Raw genomic sequence first — 24,321 nt, forward strand, 5'->3', positions numbered from 1 at the left:
ATTAGTCAAGCTTTCCTAGTTACTCAATAGGGAACAAAAAAGATTAAAAAATATTTTAAGTAAAAGCTGAAGGAAACATCTCTTCAGGAGGGTAAAATATCCAAGACAGACATTTCTAAGGCACAAAATTCATACAAGAGTAGTGAACATCACACCAGAGCTCGTAGACAATAGGATGTGCTAAGATTTTGACATTCTCAAGCAACTTGAGGCTTTCTGGAACAAATATAATAGAATGTGACTTTATAATGAACTGGTGCCTGGGTCTCGGTGACCCACACATTCTGAAAAAAAGAAAAGGGAAATACATCTTCTTTTCCCTTCATGTGACCTGAGGTCACCACAGTATTGAACTCCTTTTGTTGAGTGCTTAGCCTGGTATATTTTGTAAGGAACCTTATCTGTTGGTCACCCAGACACAGAAAAAGTATAATTTAGGTGAGAAAGGAAACAAAATGTAATTGAATATTTCAAAGCAACCTGCATTTTTGAAAACTGTATGTGTGTGAATGAATATGATATATATAATATGATATAAATAGGATATATAAAATGTAATTTGATATGTTATTGTATGTATTATGTACATAAGCTTCCCTGGTGACTTAGATGGTAAAGAATCTGCCTGCAATGAAGGAGACCCAGGTTCAATCACTGGGTCAGGAAGATTCCCTGGAGAAGGAAATGGCAACCCACTCCAGCATTCTTGCCTGGAGAATTCCATGGACAGAGGAGCCTGGTGGTATACAGTCCACGGGGTTGCAAAGAGTTGGACACAACTGAGCAACTAACACTTTCATTTCACTTTCTTTCACTTCATTATGTACATACTATAATTTTGCATATGTGTACATATACACACACAAGTATATGGCCAACTAAAACAATATTATCAAAATATTTATTCTTTGACGATGGAAATTTCAGTGGTCATTTTTGGTTTTGTTTCTATTTTTGTACCTTAGATATTTTTCAAATTTTGTTCGGTGAACTTGTTTTACCTTCACCAAGATAAAAAGTTATTTGTTTCAAGGCTGGAAAGAGAACAGACAAGAAATCTTCACCTGAAAACTCTTGTGTGGTAAGTAGTCTGAAGTCAGAGTTCCTGGCCTCAGAGAAGCAGAGCGGGCAAAACAGAATTGTGGACACCTCTGCCCCCTACTGTTCACCTTCAGTAAGTACCTGGTGATCTTTCATCCGTTCTTAGTAGGAATCTCCAAGGAGATTGTTGTTTACAAAATCACAAAATCCTGTGGTTCCTCCTCTCCTCAGTGATCCCCAGCCTGGGGACCTTCGGACTGCACTGAGAAATGTGTTCTCAGATAAAGAATATCGTGACCACAGATAGATAAACCAGGCAAAATATGGATGTCACACATAGGGACACGCAGAGAACCTAAGTTTCTTTCCATTTTTTAAAAACATACTAGTATATAGTACGATGTGCATTGGAAGATTATACATTAATATAGAATATATTTTAAAATATATTAGTCTATATACTGAGTATACACTATTAATATTAACAATGTTACATTGTATGTGTTAAAACACTATATGTATTAATAATATTAATGTTACATGTGTACTTTTATATTGCATATATACTTTACTGTACTTGTATATATCTTATATACTTCATAAGCTTTGTACATATGTACTTTTCCTAGTACTATGCTTTTTAAATGCATGTCTATGTTTGTGTATATATTTATATAGATGTAGTTTTCTATATGAAGAGTACACAGTATGTATATATACTATATATGATGTATATATACTATATATGATATATATATATATGTATGTATGTATGTATGTATGTATGTATGTGGTGGCTCAGACTGTAAAGAATCCACCTGCCAATACAGGAGCTGCAGGAGATGGAGGGGGTTCAAGCCCTGGGTTGGGAAAATCCCCTGGAGAAGGGAATGGCTACCCACTTCACTGTTCTTGCCTGGAGAGCCCCATGGACAGAGGAGCCTGGCGGGCTACAGTCCATTCAGTCACAAAGAGTTGGACACGGCTGAGTGACTAACACTTATGTAGAATATACACAGCATTCACACACACACATACTTTTACAAACGATTTTGCATTTGTCAGTGTTTTATTTTAATGAAGAGCCCAAAGTGTGACTAACATCTGCATTTTAATTCTACAGCTGGTAAAAGCATTTCTTCCTTGGGAAGTTATTCGAAGTCCCAATTTGCTTTAGAAGTTGACACATCTGAGTTTCTTTTGGCTGTTATTATTTATGAAATTCAGCATTTCCTCAGAGCCAGCTTTGATATAATAAAGCCTTCAGATCTCCAGTCTCACAACCAATCTATTTACAGTCAGTAAAAGACATTGAAGCCCAATGCCTTTCTTAGACGTGCTTTCAATAGCACCCATAGAATGCAGTTACATGTGCTGGTCTGAAGGAAAAATGTGGGCAATGTGATAAACACAGCCTTGCCTTGGCCATAACCAAATTAAAATATCTGCCTCAACAGTGGTAGTTAGGGAACCAAATAGACTGAAAAGAAAACAGGGAAAAAATTTAAATTTGAAAGCAAACAGGCTTACACAGTATTTCCTGATGGCAGATTCTGAACCGTGAGGCATGAAAACCAAGCATTAATAACCTCAACAGTTGTTGTGTTATTTTACGAGATTTCATCATCAAATATTTAAAAAAAAAAAAAATAGGACCCACTGATATGGGTTAGCAAAAAGATTCGTGACCATAAATCTGCTATGTACACTCAAAAAGAGGTAATTTACTAAGAAATAGAACACTCTCATGGACACAAGACCAAGTATATGAGTCCTTGATCATTCAAACAGACAGAACAATGACTGAAAAGGATATGGCCCTGAAGGGGTCCAAAGACAAAAAGTAAATAATACAGAAGAGGAATTCTAGGAAAGGTTTTCAGTAGAACGCCAACGAAAAGGATGCTGCATTCTTGCTGTATTCCTATCTTTCTAATAGGCTAATGAGCCTCAGAGTTCCTTTGTTTAACCAGTTATGAGTCAGTCTAACCAATGGTGTTAAGAAAGGCAAAAACCTGTAAGATCCAACAAGGACTGCACATAATTCTGTGAGTCTATACTGACATCTTTCAGTTGCTACACCATGGTTGCTAGTACTCGTACTAAGACTGATCCTTCACATCTGGAATTTACCAGTGAAGTTATATTTTATGGTGATTTGCCTTGAATGTATTTTTTGGATAAAAATAGATGAAAGAGAAAAAGTTAAATGCTACATTTTGGGTTTTATCCCTAATCAAACTGAATTTTGGTACCATAATTTTTTCTAGATTTGATTAAGGTTCATTAATGAACTTTTTCTATTAGGAACTTTTTCTTGACAAATATTAGTCAACCTTCCCAGAGTGAGATCCAACTCTCAAAGCTTTGGAGCAGGTATCTATTATGTCTTTTACTGTTATAAAAAAAAAAATAAAATAAAACTTAGTCTAGACTTTTTTATACCATATCATATTCTTAAATCTGCTTTTAAAACCTGGGATAATTGCTTTAAAATGAATCCATATATATGTAGAACATATGATTCAGAAATACATAGGATGAAGTTTTGTGACACTTATAAATAAGAACTTGTCATTTCCAAGCATAAGCATTTTTGTTTTTCATTTAACACTTGCCTGGTATTTAACCTGTCCATCCCTCTAAGAGTGTGTAGAGTGAAACTATACAAACATTTGATTCCAACCCTATGATATTCTGGAAAAGGCAGAACTATGTAGAGAATATAAAGTATCAGGGATTGCTTAGACAGTGGGGAAGGGGGGGACAAGGAAGAAGACATAGTATACTTAGGGAAGTGAAACTACTTTTTAACACTGTAATGGTGGATACATGTCATTATATGTTTATCCAAACCCACGGAACGTACAACATCGAGAGTGACCCATGTCAGCTATAGGCTCCGGGTGATGATGACGTGTCCATGTAGGTTCATTAGCTGTAACACAGGGACCATCTGGTAGGGATATTGATGGGGAGGCTTTGGGGAGTACAGAGGGAATATGGGAAATCTCTATACCTTCCTCTCAATTTTTCTGCAAATCTAAAACTACTCTGAAAAAAAAAAAAAATCTTAAAAAAACAGTTAACCTAAAAGCAGTATTAAAAAAAAAAAAAAGATAAAATCATGTGACTTCATTTATAATGCCTTCTATTTAAGAATGGCACCAATAAACATGATTTATACTACAAGTATATCAACCACCCCACACACCATCCCAACCAGCTCTTCCCTCACATTGATGACCTCTATCTTTGTTTCCTGGATTGTCATATTCCCTCTAAAAGCAAATCCCCATACCAGCCCAGGGAAGTCACATGCGACTCTCCAAAGAGCCTCATAATCGGGAGAAAGCACACATTCTTGGTCACATTTTGTTCTCACTTTAGTTGTTGTTTCTTCAGTTCAAACCAAAACAAGGCAAGAGTGGCAGGGTGAAGTAACCGTGGAGAGTAAACACTTACTTGGCATTTCCCCCAGAGGCTGTTTGCAGATAGCAGCTGGTGAGTCATGAGAACAGGTCTCCAGGGATGCTCCACCTCTGACTCAGGGTGGAGTGGGTTTCGGGCCCTTCGCACAGCTCGGCTCCCTGAGTAACTGATCCAATCACAGCTGATCCAATCACAGCAAACAAACGCTGCTTTCATTCAGTCTCCACTCAGAGATTCCAACAACACAGCCAAGGAAGCTAGGTGGCACAAAAACGACCGATAATAGAAATTATTGAGAGTCCTCGGCAGATAGAGCTGCAGGCTGAAACAGATTTGCCTGTCACTATCCTGTGTGTCCCCAAAGGGCAGGGTGTCACTGCGCCCGGCCAGGTTTCACCGGGTGTTTTCAGTTTCCTTGTTGATTTCTGAATGCCTCTGTGAAGGAATTTGTGTGAGAAATAGACCTATTTTTATTCACAATGACTTCACCATCTGCCCTGGTATTTTGTGTACACAGATTCATGTCCTGCATGTTAACGTATTCCAATCTGTGAACCCTCCCAGACTCGAAATGTCTTTTTAAAGAGTAACAGGATGCTATGAACACTCTGTTTCATGGTGTAGAACTGATAACTACTAAAGGTTCTTCAAGCCATTCAAAAAAGAATGGCTTTAAAAATAAAGCTGCAGGAATATCTCATTCACAATGAGGAAACTATATAGTGGCTTGTTTAGTTTTGTTTTGTTTTTTAAGTCTGTAGGAAAAATGCTCTCACCAAATGTTTAAATTAGTGGAGACTTTTCTGTGGGTGAGTTCTCCTTTCCACGTGTTTTGGAAATAATTTAAGAATCGGAATCAGAAGACTGGTGCTGCCTCCATGATTTATTTATTCTTGAATACGCCCCTTAACTGCTCTGTTCTTTTGAGTTCCTTATATGTAAGAGGAGAACAAAAGAGCCTGAACCCATGTGAAAAGGTTGCCAAAAGTTTGAAATGAAGTGATATGAAACATATATCAACAACTGCCCAAATATGTCAAATCCTGTTATGATTAAGGCTTAGAGTTTTGTGGTGAGATTTCATGACTAACACATAAATAAACGGGTGTTAAAGATACAGTGACTTCATTTAAATCAGTATCTTTTAAATGGTTATTTAATAAATGTCGCTGTGAGTTTTGTAACAAAATTAAGGTTTCTTGGAATATAGAAAATGAGTATTCGTAGTGTTTCTGTATATTAAAAAAAAAAGTCTATGTCCAGATATGTTCATTTCCAGCCATAAACAGTTTGTATTGTTGCTCTTCTTCAGTCACTAAGTTGTGTCCGACTCTATGTAACCCCATGGACAGCAGCCTGCCAGGTTTCCCTGTCCTTCACTATCTCCTGGAGTTTGCTCAAACTCGTGTCCATGGAGTCAGTGATGCTCTCTAACCATCTGTCCTCTGCTGCCCTCTTCTCCTCTTGCCTTCAATCTTTCCCAGCACCAGGGTCTTTTCCAGTGAGTGGGCTCTTTGCATCAGGTGGCCAAAATATTGGAGCTTCAGCATCAGTCCTTATAATGAATATTCAGGGTTGATTTCCTTTAGGATTGATTAGTTCGATCTCTTTGCAGTCCAAAGGACTAAGAGTCTTCTCTACCACCACAGTTTGAAAGTGTTGATTCTGCAGTGCTCAGCCTTCCTTATGGTCCAACTCTCACATCCACACACAACTACCAGGAAAATTATAGCTTTGACTGCCAACAGACCTCTGTTGGCAAAGTGATATCTCTGCTTTTTAATATGCTGTCTAGGTTTGTCATAGCTTTCCTTCCAAGGAGCAAGTGTCTTTTAATTTCATGGCTTCGGTCAATGTCAGCAGTGATTTTGGAGCCCAAGAAAATAAAATCTGTCACTGTTTTTCCACTTTTTCTCCATCTATTTTCCATGAAGTGATGGGACCAGATGCCCTGTCATGGCTATGTTTTCTCTTATACATTTTAAAAAGTGAGATTAAAACATATCATGAAATTCACATTTTTAAAGTGTATACTCTAGGAGTTTTCAGCATATACACAGTCACCACTATGCATTTCCCAAATATTTTCAAACCAAAAAAAGAAAAAAAAATCACACACCCATTAGCCCTAACTTTCCTTCCCCCTTCCCCTCAGTCCCTGGCAAACACTAAGATAGTTTTTATCTCTGTGGATTTTCCTTTTCTGAATATTTCGTATTAACATTCCTGGCTTCTTTTTCTTAGCATAATGTTTTCAAGGTGCATCCATGTTTTAGGATATTCCAAATATTTTCTCATATTCTGTAGACTGTCCTTTCACTCTCTTGATAGTATCTTTTGGTGCACAATCATTTTGGATTGTGATAAATTCCAATTTATCTAATTTTTCTTTTACTACTCATGCTTTTGGTGGCTCAGCTGGTAAAGAATCGGCCTGCAAAGCGGGACACCTTGGTTCAATCCCTGGGTTGGGAAGATCCCCTGGAGAAGGGAAAGGCTACTCACTCCAGTATTCTGGCCCAGAGAATTCCGTGGACTGTATAGTCCATGGGGTCACAGAGAGGGGGACAACTGAGTGGCTTTCACTGTCACTTCATATATACATATATGATTGTACAGACCTTTTTCAGCGAAGCGGTGTCTCTGCTTTTTAATACGCTGTCTAGGTATTAGGCATTATATATATGTGTGTGTGTGTGTGTGTGTGTGTTTGTCAAGGTTTATTTCTAAAGCCCCAATTCTGTTATTAATCTCTATGTCTACTCTTATGCCTGTACCACACATTCTTGATTACTATAGCTTGGAAAGTTTTAAAACTGAGGATAAGCAGTTTGCTCTCCCTTTCAAGATTGTTTTGGCTATCTTCATTTCTTACATGTCCGTGGGAACTTTGGTATCGGCATGTCAGTTTTTGCAATGAAAGCCAAGAGGAATATTGATAGAGATTGTATTGAATATGTAGAACAATTTGGGTAGCCAAGCATCTTGTTATTAATATTGAGTCTTCCAGTCCATGAGACTAGATGTCTTTAAGACTCTTCTTTGTTAGCTCACTGGTTAGTTAGTGATTCAAAAGAAATTTCCTTAAATGCCTAGAAGCAGTGAGTTCCCATCTTGATTGTTGGGTTTTGTGTTGGTATGCAGGTGTCCCTTCAAGACTCAGCTGGCATTTGGAAATTCTGCCTTATCCCTTACTTTTATTTGAGCAGAGTTTCAAGGTCAGCCAGAAGAGAGAGCTTATGGCTTACAGCTTAGGGCTTACCTCTGTGCATGAGCACAGCCCTGGGCATGTGCACGGCTCCATGACTCTCAGATATGTCATAGCTTTATAAATCTCCCTCAAAGCATCTTTTGCCCCAACTTTTCCTTTTCACATTTTTGATTTGCCTGTTGTTTTCCCTCCTGTTCCTCATCACTGAATTATTAAAATATTGCTACAGCAATATTTGTTTTCAGCAAATACCCTGCCAAAAGGCTGCTGTTCTGAGGGACTCTGAGTCAAGTCTAATAAAGACAAGGCTGAGAAGGGGGACCATAGACAATTAAAATAATGACAGTTCCCTGGGAATTGGGCTTGGACCATCAGTGGCTGCCAGGCTGCTGGTTTTCCCCAAAATGTATGTTGTTTCCAAGGTTACCATGGAGCTGGGAGGGGAGGAAGAGAGATGAGAGAAGTTCTAGTAAGACTCCACAGACTTGCTTTTCTTCCCAAGATTAGGTAGCTTTTCTTGAATTAACACACCCTGGATTGTTGTCTTTGATTAATTTCCTGAGATCTGAGAAAGTCTATTCTGATCGTTTCTGCCAACATTCTCATTGATTTTATAACATAGAAAATTTTCAGAAGTTCTTACTCTGTCATTCCTCCTGACATCGTGCAGCCATATCTTTTCAAATTAATAAATAATTCCCTTACTTGAGTTCATCAGAACCTAGAGAAAATAGCCTTAAAATGCTAAGTTCTTAATTTGACTAAGTAGCATATGCATTATTCTAGAAATAAAATAAGAAGCTCCATTCTTAACCTTGGGAAAGCTACATTTTTGGAAGTCATCTCTATATTGATTACAGGCAGAGCAAACCACTCCTGGTTTCAATGTAAGCATATAATTTATCCTCCAGAATAAATCTGGGCAACTAAGTGTAGTCTATTCTCTTCCTCTTCCAGATATCGCTTAAACCAAATGAGCCGAATTTGTTACTTCTCACAATAGAATTCTCCTTGTATCTTTGAATTCCTAGCTAGTGCCTTTTACTATGATATTTCAAACTCATATTTTGTTATCCTTCATTATGATTATTGATCTGAAGAAGCTACATAGTTCAAACAACCTTGTGGTTAAAATCCATTTAAAGCAGAATCAGATGTATTACAAAATTCCATGGTCTACTTTGGAAAGCACAATGCAATTTAAATTTGTAAACTATGAATATAAAAGAAAAGGGTAAAAAAAAAAAAAAGCTAGCATCTCTAGAGGAGAAGGCAATGGCACCCCAATCCAGTACTCTTGTCTGGAAAATCCAAAGGACAGAGGAGCCTGGTGGGCTACAGTCCACGGGGACTCGAAGAGTCAGACACAACTGAGCGACTTCACTTTCACTTTTCACTTTCATGCATTGGAGAAGGAAATGGCAACCCACTCCAGTGTTCTTGCCTGGAGAATCCCAGGGACGGGGGAGCCTGGTGGGCTGCCGTCTATGGGGTTGCACAGAGTCAGACACAACTGAAGTGACTTAGCAGCAGCAGCAGCATCTCTAGAGCATCTACTACCATGTTCTAGATACTGTGCCTAGGATTAATTTTCACATGTCATGTAAATTTGTTACTTCCAACAATCTTTCAAAGAATAGAAAAAATTCCTGTTTTACAAATTACAAAATGAAGACTTTAAATAAGATGTCCAATGTTACACAACTAGCAAATAATAGAATCAGGCTTCAAAAATCAATCTGTTGGGAATTCCCTGGTGGTCCAGGTAGTTAAGACTCCATGCTTTCACTAACAAGGGCATGGGTTCAGTTCTTGGTTGGGGAACTAAAACTCCACAAGCCTCTCGGTGCAGTCAAAAAAAAAAAAAAGTTCATTTTTCATTTTATTAGGCTTTGGTTTTGAAAATAACTTTAATGATAAATACATCTTCTGATTTCTTGAACTTCCATGAAATTTAAAATCATCTGGAACCTATTATACAGAGTGAAGTAAGTGAGAAAGAAAAACACCAATACAGTATACTAACGCATATATATGGAATTTAGAAAGATGGTAACAATAACCCTGTATACGAGACAGCAAAAGAGACACGGATGTACAGATCAGTCTTATGGACTCTGTGGGAGAGGGAGAGGGTGGGGAGATTTGGGAGAATAGCATTGAAACATGTATAATATCATGTATGAAATGAGTCACCAGTCCAGGTTCGATGCACGGTACTGGATGCTTGGGGCTGGTGCACTGGGACGACCCAGAGGGAGGGTAGGAGAGGGAGGAGGGAGGAGGGTTCAGGATGGGGAACGTGGGTATACCTGTGGGAGATTCATTTCGATATTTGGCAAAACTAATACAATATTGTAAAGTTTAAAAATAAAATAAAATTTAAAAAAAATTTTAAAAAAATAGTTTAAGGGATTTTTCCAAGTTAGAGTATACAGATTTTATTTTCCTACTTGATTTTTTTAGATAACAACCAGGAGTAAAATCTTTGTTCTGCAGGTCACAGAGTATAGCTCAATAAAGAATGCATTATTATCAGGAAAACATGAATCACAAATGAATGTTAATATTGCCTAGAGTTTGTAGGCAGATAATAGACTGTTAGGCATTGTTATCAAAATATACCCTGTTCACAACAAGTGCCCAAACTGCTTATTTTAATATATTTCTTTTAGCCATTTTAATTACATATTTGGATTTTCAAAAATATCGCTAAACCTGTAATAAAACTAATGTTCCAAACCACTAAGATTTCCTTGGAATGCTCTCAGCATTTAAGCACATGGCACTCAAATGAGTCATTGTCCTAGGATAACTTTCTTCTTAATGTTGCAGTACTTTCTTATAGGGATTTTGACTTTTCAAACAAATTCATATCAACTGATGTTTTACATTCTTACACAAAAATTATATTGAAGTTCTTTTTAAACAACATCAAAATAGGTAACAAGTAACATTATCACTTTCCCATGATTCCGGCTGGCCCTTTCTCTTATCTCAGAGAGTGACTTGTACACAGGGTCGTGACTCTGGCAGTGTACGTGACCTGCTATTTTTGTAAGATCCATAAACTCTGTGTGACTGAGGCTTGTCTTTGTAGTGGATCCAGAAACGTGTATGCTCTGATATACTCAGAAAATAGGTCATTGTATCACTTTCTAAGTGGTTTCATCAGGCAGGGGCTATCTTTTTCTGTTTGTTATCAAGATGTCTCTTGTGTAAGGTAACTGGATACCTATATTAACAGTTTTCTAGTACTTCCAGTTTCTAAAGATTGTGAATGTCTAGTGTGTGTAAGATAGTTTCTTTGATATGAAAACAAAAGTGTATATTGTGGTTGGTATTTTAGCATCCATATGAGGAGAGGATAGTATAGTCAATGTCTTATTTTATGCAAACTTCAAATAGATACTTGCAAATGTTGGGACTCTTTAAAGAATACTATTCATAATAAGAGTGCTAGAAACATGCCCCCAAATGACCAGAAATACTACAAGGGAACTAAGCCATCTGCTTGGTACTCTCATTTACTTAAAGTAAAAATACTTTTTGTGAGAAATTAAATCCTAGTTTGAATTTCACAACTATAGAGATCAAACTAACATTATCAAAGCATTGTGGAAATTCCACGCTGATAAATTAAGAGAAAATATATTTGGGAAAGATGAATTATTGGTGGCTCCAGCAAAAAAAGAAAAATGCAAAATCACTTTGCGTGTGTTCCACTTTAGGTGTGGCCAGGGAAGTTCCTGCTAAACCAATTTTCCCACACACACAAAAAAAGTCATAAACTTGAATGATTTTCTTTAACTGCCTGGAATTAGAACAGAGAAGACAAAAAAAAGGAAGATTATAGCAGAGAATCTATTTGGAAGTCAAAATGGTGGATGGTGATTTTCCTATTTTTTAATGACTTAAGCCTGAGAACAGGCTGAAATCAGCACTGTAAGTAAAAACATTGGTGGAAAATTCATTATTTCTCTGACCTAAAAAACCAGAGGACATAGTATGGAGTAAATATTGCCACCATATTTTATTAAAAGCTTGTTTTCCAGTCCCTTGAATAGTGATTTTTTTTTTTAAGATTCTATTTAAGCTTTACAGAAAAAAATCATTGTGTGTGTAATTTAATGTTTTTACACACTAAATCAAGACTTGTGCATGAAATATATATGTGTATGTATACATATATATTTCAGAAAGAGTGATAGAGAGGTACAGATTTGAATCCCTGTGTAAAGAAGTTGCCAACTTACTGGCTGATTTTGAGCCATGCACAAACAGGGCAAACTAAAGCAAACTTTGAATTGTGCCAAAGAGACAGTCTTTATGAGTCCAAGATAATGCTTGCCAAAATTTAGAAAATCACCATTTTATTTAGGAATACAATAGAATTTAGAGTCTGTACCTTCAGAATATTCAGGAAACAATACAAAGTCACCCAACAGGTAAAAAGATGATAATTTAATACATTCTTAAGAAAAAATCAATCAATGGAAACCAATTCCTAAATGAACGTATATAGGAATAAACAGACATGATTTTATTTTCACTATATTTACTATTTTCAATGCCATAAAGAAAAATAGGCTCTCAATAAATAAAAATATAAAAAGTTTCATCAAAAAATAGAAACTATGAAAAGTCTCAAATGGTAACTCAAGAAGGAAAAATTCAGTATATGAAACACATATGCACTTAACAGCGGAATGGAATTGACAAAGGAAGGAATCATTAAATAAGGAGACAGATCAATAGAACTTTTTCAATCTGAAGAACAACAAAAACTTAAAAACTAAAGTGAACAAAGCCTTATGGACTTGTGAAAAAGTATCTAAATTTTCAGCATATATATAGCTGGGGTCCCAGAAGCAGAGAAAAGAGAAAACTAGACATGAAAGAATTAATAATAAATTCTCAATTTGCTGAAAGATATAAATTACAGAATCAAAAGACTCAGTGAATCCCAAGTGTGGGTGTGCATAAAATGAGTAAGCATGCCATAGTCAAACTGCTAAAAATCAAAGGGAAAAAATCTTTTTAAAGCCAGAGAATATGACACATTATCTATATGCCAAAAGTGATTCAAATATCTTCTGATTTTTTATCAGAAAATTTGAAAGTCAGAAGAAAATAGAACAACATAACAAACTGATAAAGAAAAAAACTGTCAAACCACAATCCAACAAACATATTTGTCAAAAATGAAGCTGAAATAAAGACAATCTCAGATAAAAGAAAACAAGGACAATATTCATTAGTGACTTGCACTTACAAAATGCTAAAGTAAATTCCTCAGGTTGAAGAAAAATGATACAAAAGGGAAGTATTTAAATCATCAGGGAGCAATGAAAGACAGTGAGGAAAATGACATGAATGTTTACACAAAGTATTCTAGGGAATCTACTAATCTCAAAACTCAAAATTTAATTTAAAAAGATACCACATCAATTGTACTATTGTATACAATGAGCAAAAAAGCAAAATGAGGAATATAATAAAATAAAGCACTAAACACATATGAGAATTAAAAAATCAAATTGTTTGGATATTCCACAACACAGGATGTATTGAACAACAAAAGCAACTGAAGATGAATTTTAAAAAATTACAACATAGGAACAAATCACCCTAAGGAAGAGGAAATAGAAACAAGAGACACAAACAAAGGTCTCCAGAGGAAATGGAGAATATATTACTGGACCCTGGAAGAAAGGCTACCTTGTTTAAAAGTGGCAGAAAACTTGGCCATACTGTTTTCTACCAATGAGTGAAAAAGAAGAACTTGTAATTAATACACTTGGATATTTAGCTGAGATTTCCAAGTGAGGCTGGAAGATGTGAACTTGTTTCTCCTTGCTGCTTGTAGTAAAATGCTAGAAGAATGACATCAACTGAGCAATGAACTGTTAGGCAAAAAGGAACCAGCATTTGATGATCTGGAAAATTCTCGGTCTTTGCAGATAATGTGCTCTGGAACTAGGGCCAAGGGTGTGACTGGAAAACCATTTGCTAAAGAGACTAGATGCATGACTCATGGATTCAAACAACCTTCTCAGCAGACATCAGGAATAGAGATGGGTGATCCAGGGACAATTGGTGTAGAATGCCCTTGTTTATCATTGTAGATCCCTTTGCCTTCCATGGGAAACTCACAATGTTTTTGAGAACTTTATAAGAGCAGAAACACAGCCAGCCTGGACTGAGAGGAACAGAAATGAGATGAAAGGAAGGATGAAACCACTCCAAAGGCAGAACTGTGGACCCAAAGTCCAGAGAAGGCAGAGCTACTATCCTGGAGAACTCAGAGGACTGAGCACCAAGCCACAGGGAATTGTCTTATAACCTAATGGAACTTGTACTGATGACCTGACCCCTTTATTAACTCTATTTTATCCCTTTAGAAATAGGAATGTTGATCTTGTGCCTGTTCCATTATTGTATTGTGGAAACAGATAATTTGTTTTCTAGTTTCACAGCTTTTTTGGATGAAAAGAAATTTTGACCCAGAATGAGGCATAGCAAATTTAACTCATACCTGATTTAGATAGTTTGTGTGTGCTTAGCCACTCAGATGTGTCTGACTCTGCAATCCCATGGACTAGAGCCCGCTTGGCTCCTCTGTCCATGGGATACTCCAGGCAAGAATCTGGAGTGGGTTGCCATTTCCTCCTCCAGGGGATCTTCCTGACCCAGGGATCAAACCCACATGTCTGATGTCTCCTGCATTGGCAGGTGGATTCTTTACCACTAGCACCACCAGTTGTTTACCTCAGGGTAAATTATTTGCCTTATCTTTTCAATATAACAACCAGCTAAGAAAGAGAGAGAAGAAAACAAAGCCTTTAGGAGACTGGAGTTCAGGTTGGGCCACAGTGAATGAGGCAGAAGATCTGATGAAATTGTGTCCTCATCTGTAAACTGGGAATAAAAATACCTGTCTCCCACAACTGTAGAGAGGATTAAATTAGCTAGTACATCCTTGGCACCTATGACAAGGACTGTGAGAAAACATGCCCTCATTAAGTATTACATACCCCCACCCTCTCCTCCTTCCTAATACCCCTTATTCCCACACCCACTCCATTACTACCACTGCTTCTTAGGTCAAAGCGTATTGCTCATTGTGTCTCAAGGACATGCTAGAGGTATAAGTAAAAATCAGATTCAAGGGCTTTACATTTACCTGTAAAAAAGACTGTACCTTTGAAAAAGAAGAAATATCTTAAGCTACATTGGTTCTCCCGAGTGTTTTTTATGAGGACATGAAGGCATCAAAAATACTATGTGAATTTTCACTTAATTTATGAAACTATCTCTCCCCTAAAATGTCCATCTAAAACATTTAGGAGTTCCTTATTTTGTCTTCAAGTTGGATTTTTTAAAGTGAAGTGAATATATGCTGCTATTTCAAAACTCTTAGGTTTTTGTATGGTTTTCCTTTAGAAATTTAATTCTCTCTGTTGAAAGGTTTATAGGTTATTTGAATTAATGTTTTTAAAAACTCAAGATTCGAAAAATCTGTTGTCATGTGTATCCACAGAAACCAACCCAACTAAAAAAACCAACATAATTGCCAGATGAACTGCAATTTCTCCTACTGCCAGGCCATGTTGACATTGTTGGAATTCCCATGTCAGCACAGGGCAGGTCATAAAGTAATAGCTGCTGTGAGTTAGACTTGTTCAATGTCAGACAGTGTTTAGGGGATAATTTCATTATTTTAGTTATTTAGATCATCGTTGTAATGAATATTTGAGAATATTTGTTTTAGGAAATATTTAAAATTATTTGTTTTAGGAAAGGAAAGATGTAAAAACAGTCAAGGGGATAAGGAGGTATTGAGAAAGATACAGCTTTGGACTGATTTCTGAAAGAAAATGTCTGAGTATACAGTATTATTTGTTTTACGTTCGTTTAAACAATGGTGAGTGAAATGACATTTTTATATGTCATTTCATATATTTCATTTTATATGTCATTTCATTTCAGTCAACCTTCATTAGAACAATTGGTGAGCAATTACTATTCAACAGCCGAATATTTATCTGTCTGTCCCCTACGTGAAGGCTTCCCTGGTGGCTCAGCGGTAAATAATCTGAGCGCAATGCAGGAGACAGGGGTTCAATCCCTGGGTCAGGAAGATCCCCTGGAGAAGGAAATAGCAATGCACTCCAATATGCTTGTCTGGAGAACTCCAGGGACAGAGGAGCTGGGCAGGCTACAGACCATGGGGGCACGAAGCGTTGGACAAGACTTAGCAACTAAACATCAACACCCTATTGCATAAATAAAACATTTTTAAGCCAACAACAAAAATAATAAATTCCAGTAGAAACTGTTTTTCTCTGATTACCACAAAAACACAAAAATAATAACATAAGTAATAGAAAACTTTATAAGTCCCCTAAAGATAATGGACAGACAGGTTCAACCAAGGCTTGCTTTGATATTTGTAGGAATAAATCTAACCTATCTACTCTAACGTACCATTAAACTTTTATCAGATAATCATCAGAGTGCCTGAGGATTAAAAATCATTGTAGCTGAATAATGTATGCTAAAATGTATATCATCTATGTTAAGGTAGTAATCATTGTGCATTAGCCCATTTTGAGTTTAAGAACTAAAATCTTGACAACACAAGGAGAATATTTTTTTGACTTTGATAATGCAGTATGAGAATATAAATGTGGGTCATCTTAGCTTCCATTTGAGTAAGGCATTAGAATTGCATCATGCACCGTTTTAATATATTCACTGAGTTGTTGTTCAAACATGCTAGAGGAATCTGAAGCAACTTTCCAGAGTGTTTTTTCTTGAACCTTCTTTATCATTATAGTCTTAATCCTTTCTTATGAGGAATTTGCTAGACTACAATAACCTGTGTCCTTATACCTAATCTCCCTTTTGTTAAAATTTTAATCAGTTCTTTAATTCACACTGAAGCATGAAGGGTACTTACATCATCGTGCCTTCCTGGGGCATAGAAAAGCATTTTGGTCTCAACCAGAGGACATGGTAAAGATGAAACACAGTGGGGCTTTCTAGTGTCCCCACCCACCCCAGCCCTTGACTGATCATCCCACTTATTCTAAGAGTCTAGCTATACACTCGCCTATAGACTAAGCTTTCTATTCAGCCTTTCTTTTGAAAATAAGAAACCATGAATATTCTTTCCGAAAGCTCTAATCTCTTATTTACCCCATGTGGATTTGGCCTTAGCATGGGAAACTGCTTATGTACTTTTGTGTTTTTGCTTATTATTATTATTGCACTTCAGTTTCATAACCTTTCTCCCTTTTGGAAACTGAAGAGAGACTTTATATGATGCTTTGAAGAGAGGATAAGACATTAGTGAAGTTGCTCAGTTGTGTCCAACTCTTTACGACCCCATGGACTGTAGCCTATCAGGCTCCTCCATCCATGGGTTTTTCCAAGTGGTTAAGACTCAGAGCTTACAGCACAGGGGACACAGCTTCCATCCCTAAGGGAATAGAAATAGGAAGAACCCCCATTACTTTCACATTCTGAACAATTTTAATAAAGTCTTTTTCTGCTTCAATTAAAAAAAAAAAAAGAATACTGGAGTGGGTTGCCATTTTCTTCTCCAGGAGATCTTCCCGATCCAGGGATCAAACCTGAGTCTTCTCCATTGCAGGCAGACTCTTTGCCATCTGAGCCACCAGGGAACACCCGGGTTCAATCCCTGGGTCAGGAAGATCTCCTGGAGAAGGAAATGGCAACCCACTCCAGTATTCTTGCCTGGAAAATCCCATGGACGGAGGAGCCTGGTAGGCTACAGTTCATGGGGTCGCAAAGAGTCAGACACGACTGAGTGACTTCACTTTCACTTGAAGAGAGGATAAGACATTATTGTGGATATGATACAGGGTTGGGGGGTGGGCATTGGTTGTTAGACAGTATCTTTAAGAATAACTATTGGGAACACAATACCTTCCATTTATCTCAGGTTTTCAATGAGAATATAATTCTTTGGTTCATAAAGGAAGATTACAACTATGGAGCTGAGGAATAAACTGTGTTTAAGATGGGGCTTGCTCTACTCATATGAAATTATTTTATTTGATAGTCTTCCAGAAGCCTCCAATTTTCCAGTATGAAAATGGACCACGTGGGGCTCAGCATGGTACTGTAGCAAGTCTGTCCTAATGGTCAAAGCCATCCAACACAATCATTTTTGGCCAAGACCTCATGAAAGAGTTACTGGATTTCTTTGTGCAACTCAGTACACATGGCTGAAATGAGGGCTTGGGGGGCTTTGAAAATGTGTATATGAGTAATGGGCAGGGGAAAAAAAAGAAAAAAATCCAAAGTTACAGCAAGGCCACATGAGAGATGTAAGCTCTTTGTTGAGGGGCTCTCAAAAAGAGGAAAGGGCAGACTTAATGTCGGCTTGTGTCTCTGAACCTGTTCTGACTGCATCATTACAGGAAAAAAGGAAAATTAGGACAGAGCACCACCCACATTAAGACAATGGTTTGCTTTGTAATAGAGTGGATTGCATCTCATCTACCTTTAAGCATCATCACTTACCACAGTGCATGACTCATGTCAGAGATACAGTAAACATTTGTTGAGTCAATGAATGAATACAATAGTATAATTTTAGTTTCAGGATTTCCTGGGATTCCATAAAGACATTTTATATCCTTTTAATGTAAGCAGTAACATCTCTAGGTGTGCTAGGTTTTTTTTACAGCTCCATAAAAAAATGTAGGAAAACAAAAGAATCAGAGTCAGTTGTGACTATTTATAGTATACTGAAAAACAGTTCACAGAAATTGCTATCAAGTGATTGTTTTTCATTGAAGAATAACCTCTGATGGTTAAGACAACTAGAGAGAAGGACTAAAAGTGACACAGCAGGTTGTGAGACTTTGAAATTACAGGGGAAATCAGTCTTGAAGAGCAGGAGAAGAATTAAAAGTTATTTTTCATACTAATAAGGAAGGCTAAGCACCAAAGAATTGATGCTTTTGAATTGTGGTGTGGGAGAAGACTCTTTTTAGAGTCACTTGGACTGCAAGGATATCAAACTAGTCAATCCTAAAGGAAATAAACCTTGAATATATATTGGAAGAACTGAGGCTGAAGCTGAAACTGCAATACTTTGGCCATCTGATGCGAAGAGCTGACTCACTGGAAAAGACCCTGATGCTTGGGAAGATTGAAGGTATAAGAAGAAGGAGGCGGCAGAAGATGAGATGGTTGCATAGCACCACCAACTCAATGGACATGAGTTTGAGTAAACTCCAGGAGATATTGAAGAACAAGGAAGCCTGGCTTGCTGAAGTTCATGGGGTCTCAAAGAGTCAGACATGACTTAGCTACTGAACAACAACGATAATAGATTGATTCAATTTAAAAATCATCTTAATACATATAACAACAACAGAATGCTCTGTTATAGACTACGACTTAATGTTCTTTCAGATTCATGGTTGAATTTAACGTAGTATCACTGAGAACAACAGACACCCAGAATAAACCAGCTGACGTTCTCAAAGGGTTGATTTGCTGTACTTATCCCAGACTTCAAATAAGCATCTCACCATGAGAAAAGCAAGACAGAAGCACTGTTTGCCAAGTTTTCTGATGTTGATCATTTAAATATTTTGGGAAAATACACATCACACAATGGATGTGTTTTGAGTTTTCTACTTGCCTGCAGTTTACTCATTCAACACATAGTTTTGAGAGCCCAGAAGGTGGCAGGCTATGTGCAGGAGATCTACATAAAGATCATTGCAAACCCAGAATGTCTGACTTCCAAGGCATCATGCATGTAGCAAGTTGAGGGGGGTAGAGGAGGAATAATCATGCAAACATTAGACACAAAATGTGCAGTCAGGTTTACATAAGTCCAGTGGAGGAAAATGAAGTGGGAACGATGACAGCAATTGAAGGGGGAGGCAGAGGAGCTGTTCGAGAGGGAGGGAGAGTGTTCTCCATGGAGGTCAAGTTTCCACCAACCCTGAAGGAAGCAATAGTGTGAGCACTGACATGGCCAGGGAGAATTCCAGGCAGAGGGCACTCCAGGAAGAGGCTCCAAGGCTGCGCTATTTCTGTAGGTTTGGAAGAAAAGCAGAGAGTCCAGGCAGTCTAGATGGGGTGCAGAGAAGGCAGTGGGGTGTGAAGGATGCTGAGTTATGGGTGCAGAGAGAGTCTAGGCCCAGGTAAGGACCCATGTGAGCCCCAGTGAGGCTGCCGGGTCAAGTCCCACAACAGGTCCTCTTAAGGAGTCTGACAAGCCTTGCTGGGCAGCTCTGTATCAACCGAAGGTTAGAAAATTCACTTTCCTGAAACACTTCTGTCACCAATTGTGTGGCTTTTCCACTTCAACTAGTGCTCCCATTCTCTGCAGACACCAGCGGTGTCCTACATTTTAATTCATTTCTGACACCGACTACCCAGAGTCAGTACAGACCCCACTGGTTAAGGGCCCACAAAGTTGTCCCCACTTTAGATGCTGGTCTCCAGGTACCCACACTTCTGAGTTGGCTACACACCATGGGTCCCCACAGCCCCTTCCTCACATTCAATAATTTGGTTATGCTGCTGCTACTGCTAAGTCACTTCAGTCGTGTCGAACTCTGTGTGACCCCATAGATGGCAGCCCACCAGGCTCCTCCATCCCTGGGATTCTCCAGGCAAGAACACTGGAGTGGGTTGCTATTTCCTTCTCCAATGCATGAAAGTGAAAAGTGAAAGTGAAGTCGCTCAGTTGTGTCTGACTCATTGCAACCCCATGGACTGCAGCCCACCAGGTTCCTCCATCCATGGGATTTTCCAGGCAAGAGTACTGAGTGGGTTGCCATTCTTTCTCCAATTTGGTTATAAATGCTCACAAAATTCATGAAAATAATTTACTTCTATGTAGTGGTTCACTCAGAGAAGGCAATAGAAGTTCACTAGATATACTTTTTTCAGATTATTTTCCATTATAAGTTATTACAAGATATTGAATATAGTTTTCTATGCTATACAGTAAATCCTTGTTACTGGGCTTCCCTGTCAGTCCAGTGGTTAAGAATCTGCCTGTCAATGTAGGGGACACAGGTTCAGTCCCTAGTCCGGGAAAATTCCACATTCCCCGGGAGGCAACTGAGCCCCTATGCCTCAGCTACTGAGCCTACATTCTAGAGCCCACGAGCTGCAACTACGGAGCTCATACACTGCATCTACTGAACCCACGTAGCCCGTGCTCCACAGCAAGAGAAGCCCCCTCAAGGAGAAGCCCACACACCGCAACTAGAGAGTACCCTCCACTTGCCACAACTAGAGAAAATCTGCACGCAACAACAAAGACACAGCAGCTGCTGCTGCTGCTGCTAAGTCGCTTCAGTCGTGTCCGACTCTGTGCGACCCCATAGATGGCAGCCCACCAGACTCCGCCGTCCCTGGGATTCTCCAGGCAAGAACACTGGAGAGGGTTGCCATTTCCTTCTCCAATGCATGAAAGTGAAAAGTGAAAGTGAAGTCACTCAGTAGTGTCCGGCTCTTCACAACCCCATGGACTGCAGCCTACCAGGCTCCTCCGCACATGGGATTTTCCAGGTAAGAGTACTGGAGTGGGTTGCCATTGCCTTTTCCAAGACACAGCAGAACCAAAACTAAATAAACAAATTCAAAAAACAATTTTTAAAATCCTTATTACTTATCTATTTTATGTCAGTCATTAACTCTGCATAAATTCTCAGAGCCAAAACTTGTGATATAGTTTCTAGAACATGCCATTTCTCTAGTACATAGCTTCCATAGTATATAACTTTGCTATTTAGTTATTCAGAAATAGCAAAATATTTCCTTCAGAAAGAAAATTGTTAGCGAATAAAGCTCTGGGCTTACCAGTAAGTAGTGCACAAGACATATGTCACTCAGAGTGATGAGCTTTCAAACAACACAATATTTGTCACTAAACATATTTAGACAACTTTGAAATTAGATTTCTTCCTCAAAATGTCCAAACCACATATTAAACAGGAAACAAAGATGAGAGAAACCTCGCACGCTCTTAAGAAGGATCTGAGTTTCTATCATGCTGACTGTCACTTCCTTCTGTTTAGTACTCTAATTTTGCAGGTAACCCCGCCCCACGTGGCCACTGAAGCAGGAATGCTGGCTCGTTGTCAGATGGACGGATGCACTGTGGGATGATGGGAAATTCAGAATCAGGAGGGCATCGCGACTTTGTTGTCTTTTGCTGCATCCTCCAGAGAAAGCAAGCAGCTTTGGATAGACATATTTATACATTTTGTTGCATGTGTGTATAAAATATACATGCATAATAGCAACTTTGTTCTATTACAAAGAACAAAGGGAGGTATCTTTACACTATTCAGAAAGACCTGAAGATATATGTCCTGAAGCTATCTATATATTAATGTCTAAAACAGACAAAACATATATTTCACATTTAAATTTTTTTACATAATTTTGGAACATTATGTATCATTGAACTTGTCCATTAATTATCCTGAAAAATATCTCATTTATTATCTTATTTATTCCCATGCATTTGTTAAATAATTAGATCTTTAGTTAATAGAGGCTTGAGCATAGGCCTAAAATCTTGTTTCTTGCTGGCATTTTAACAGTTTAATTATTTCTAATCCATATGGTTTAAAATTAACTATATGGTTTATGGATTGTGAGTTTGGTATCTGGCATCCTATGACAGGAGTCCAAATTCCAGTTCTGCTCTTTTTGTTCTGTTTTGTTTTGCATTTGCTATGTGTTTTTATACTTGTGTGTTTTCTAGTGGTGAAAGAGATTTGTTTAAAAAAAAAAAAAGACAGAAATCTAATTGGAATCTGAAGTGAACATTTAATGAATAGGGTGTGGGATTGGAAAGTGGAGGCAAAGATACTGAGCATAGTTATTCATACAGACAGTGATATTCCGGAAAACAAATAAAATCCTGGTAAGTGCTTCCCAGATGATGCTAGTGATAAAGAACCCACCAGCCAATGCAGGAGACGTAAGAGACACGGGTTCAATCCCTGGGTCAGGAAGTTCCCCTGGAGAAGAGCAGGGCAACCCACTCCAGTATCCTTGCCTGGAGAACTCCATGGACAGTGGAGCCTGGCAGGCTACAGTCCATGGGGTCACAAAGAGTCAGACACGACTGAGCACACGTGTACACCCACACACACAAGAGACAGGATAGTTACTGAGCTTGAGACTTTAAATAAAAATGAGACTCAAAAAGACCAAGGTTTCATGTGGCAGACCAAAAGTTCTTGTGCTACTCCTACATTTATCAATATAAAATAATTGACTGAATCAGAGTATATCCAAGACATTTGGCCCATTTAATTTTTTAAAATTTTTTAAAGACCCAATTTTTATTTTATGTATTTATTTTTTAAACTTTCTAGCTGCATGACATGAGGGATCTTAGTTCCTTGACCAGGGATCTTAGTTCCTTCCTGGCCTTGGAAGTATGGAGTCCTAACCATTGGACCACCAGGGCAGTCCCTTGACCCATTTTAAATGACATACAGTTAATATCCCCTAGACATCTCTTGATGGAATAATCTCAGTGACCTTCCTGCATAGTGTATATTTGTTTTTGCATCATGGCAGTTCATACAGTTAAAATGTAGGTGGGAGACCATTCCAGACAAGGCTGAAGAGTTTAGCAGAGATAGATCACAAAGGACCTGGTTAACAGTTTAACTCTTGTGTTTTTTAAAACTTGGACCAGTGAATAATTTTATGTCTCTATTTCCTCATTATTAAAATGCAGATAATAGTAACACCCACTTCACATAATGTCCCAAATTATACACAGTGGTTAGCATAATGCCTGGGACATCAGGATCTTTAAATAAATGTACTTCTTTCTGATCATAATACGATCATTTTTTCAAAAATTCTCTTAACATCATTCTATAATAGAACTTAAAAATGGAAGAAGGAGTGTGAAAGTGAGAGTACAAAGAGCCAAAGAATTAAAGGATATGCTTACACTTAAAGTTGTTGGAATGTGGAAGGGAGATTTTAATATAAATATTCCAAGGTGTTAAGATGAACATACAGCAGCAGCCCCCAACCTTTTTGGCACCAGGGACAGGTGTCGTGGAAGACAGTTTTTCCATGAACGGAGAGTGCGCTAGGGGGACGCTTTGGAGACGATTCAAGAACGGTACATTAATTGTTCACTTTATGTCTCTCATTGTCACATTAGCTCCACCTCAGATCAGCAGGCATTAGATCCCGGAGGTTGGGGGCCCCTGACACAGGACAGGGCACTGTCCCTCGGCAGTCAGCACAATTAATGGTACCAGCTGGATGTGAGCCACCCCGATTCTGTTCATGGTCCACTAAATGAGATGCCGGCCCTCTGGCTTCCCAGGCCGAGTGCAATAAATTCAGCAGACTACCGATTCCACGGTTCGCACAAACTGCCCTGCAAAACTGAGCTCCTCATTGCAAGGAGTGTGGAAAACTTGATCCTAAATGAGGCTGCTAATTGACTCAGTTTGCCAGCTCATTTGGTGAACGTCAAGCTGCTCTCCTTCCAGCTTTTTTGTTTGAGTCAGTTCTGGGGACACCTCTCTGAAGAAGCACCCTGGGACCCTGAAGTGAGTACCATCGGGAGGTGTGAA

The 24,321-nt window shown here is 38.2% G+C and overlaps 1 long non-coding RNA gene across 2 annotated transcripts in view; it reads right to left on the reverse strand.

The window, feature by feature from the left end:
- The window catches only part of LOC147360778 (uncharacterized), a 65,253-nt gene extending 60,336 nt beyond the window's left edge, over positions 1-4,917 (reverse strand). For both annotated transcript variants that reach the window (XR_015138725.1, XR_015138724.1), the window contains exon 1: positions 4,507-4,917. This is a non-coding gene — a long non-coding RNA (uncharacterized LOC147360778). The remainder of the gene's footprint in view (positions 1-4,506) is intronic.
- Between the last annotated feature and the right edge of the window lie 19,404 nt (positions 4,918-24,321).

The sequence above is a fragment of the Bos grunniens genome, chromosome 13 (assembly GCF_055505025.1).
Source record: "Bos grunniens cultivar Pamir isolate PY7600 chromosome 13, Bosgru_T2T1.0, whole genome shotgun sequence".
Classification (NCBI taxonomy): Eukaryota; Metazoa; Chordata; class Mammalia; order Artiodactyla; family Bovidae; genus Bos; species Bos grunniens.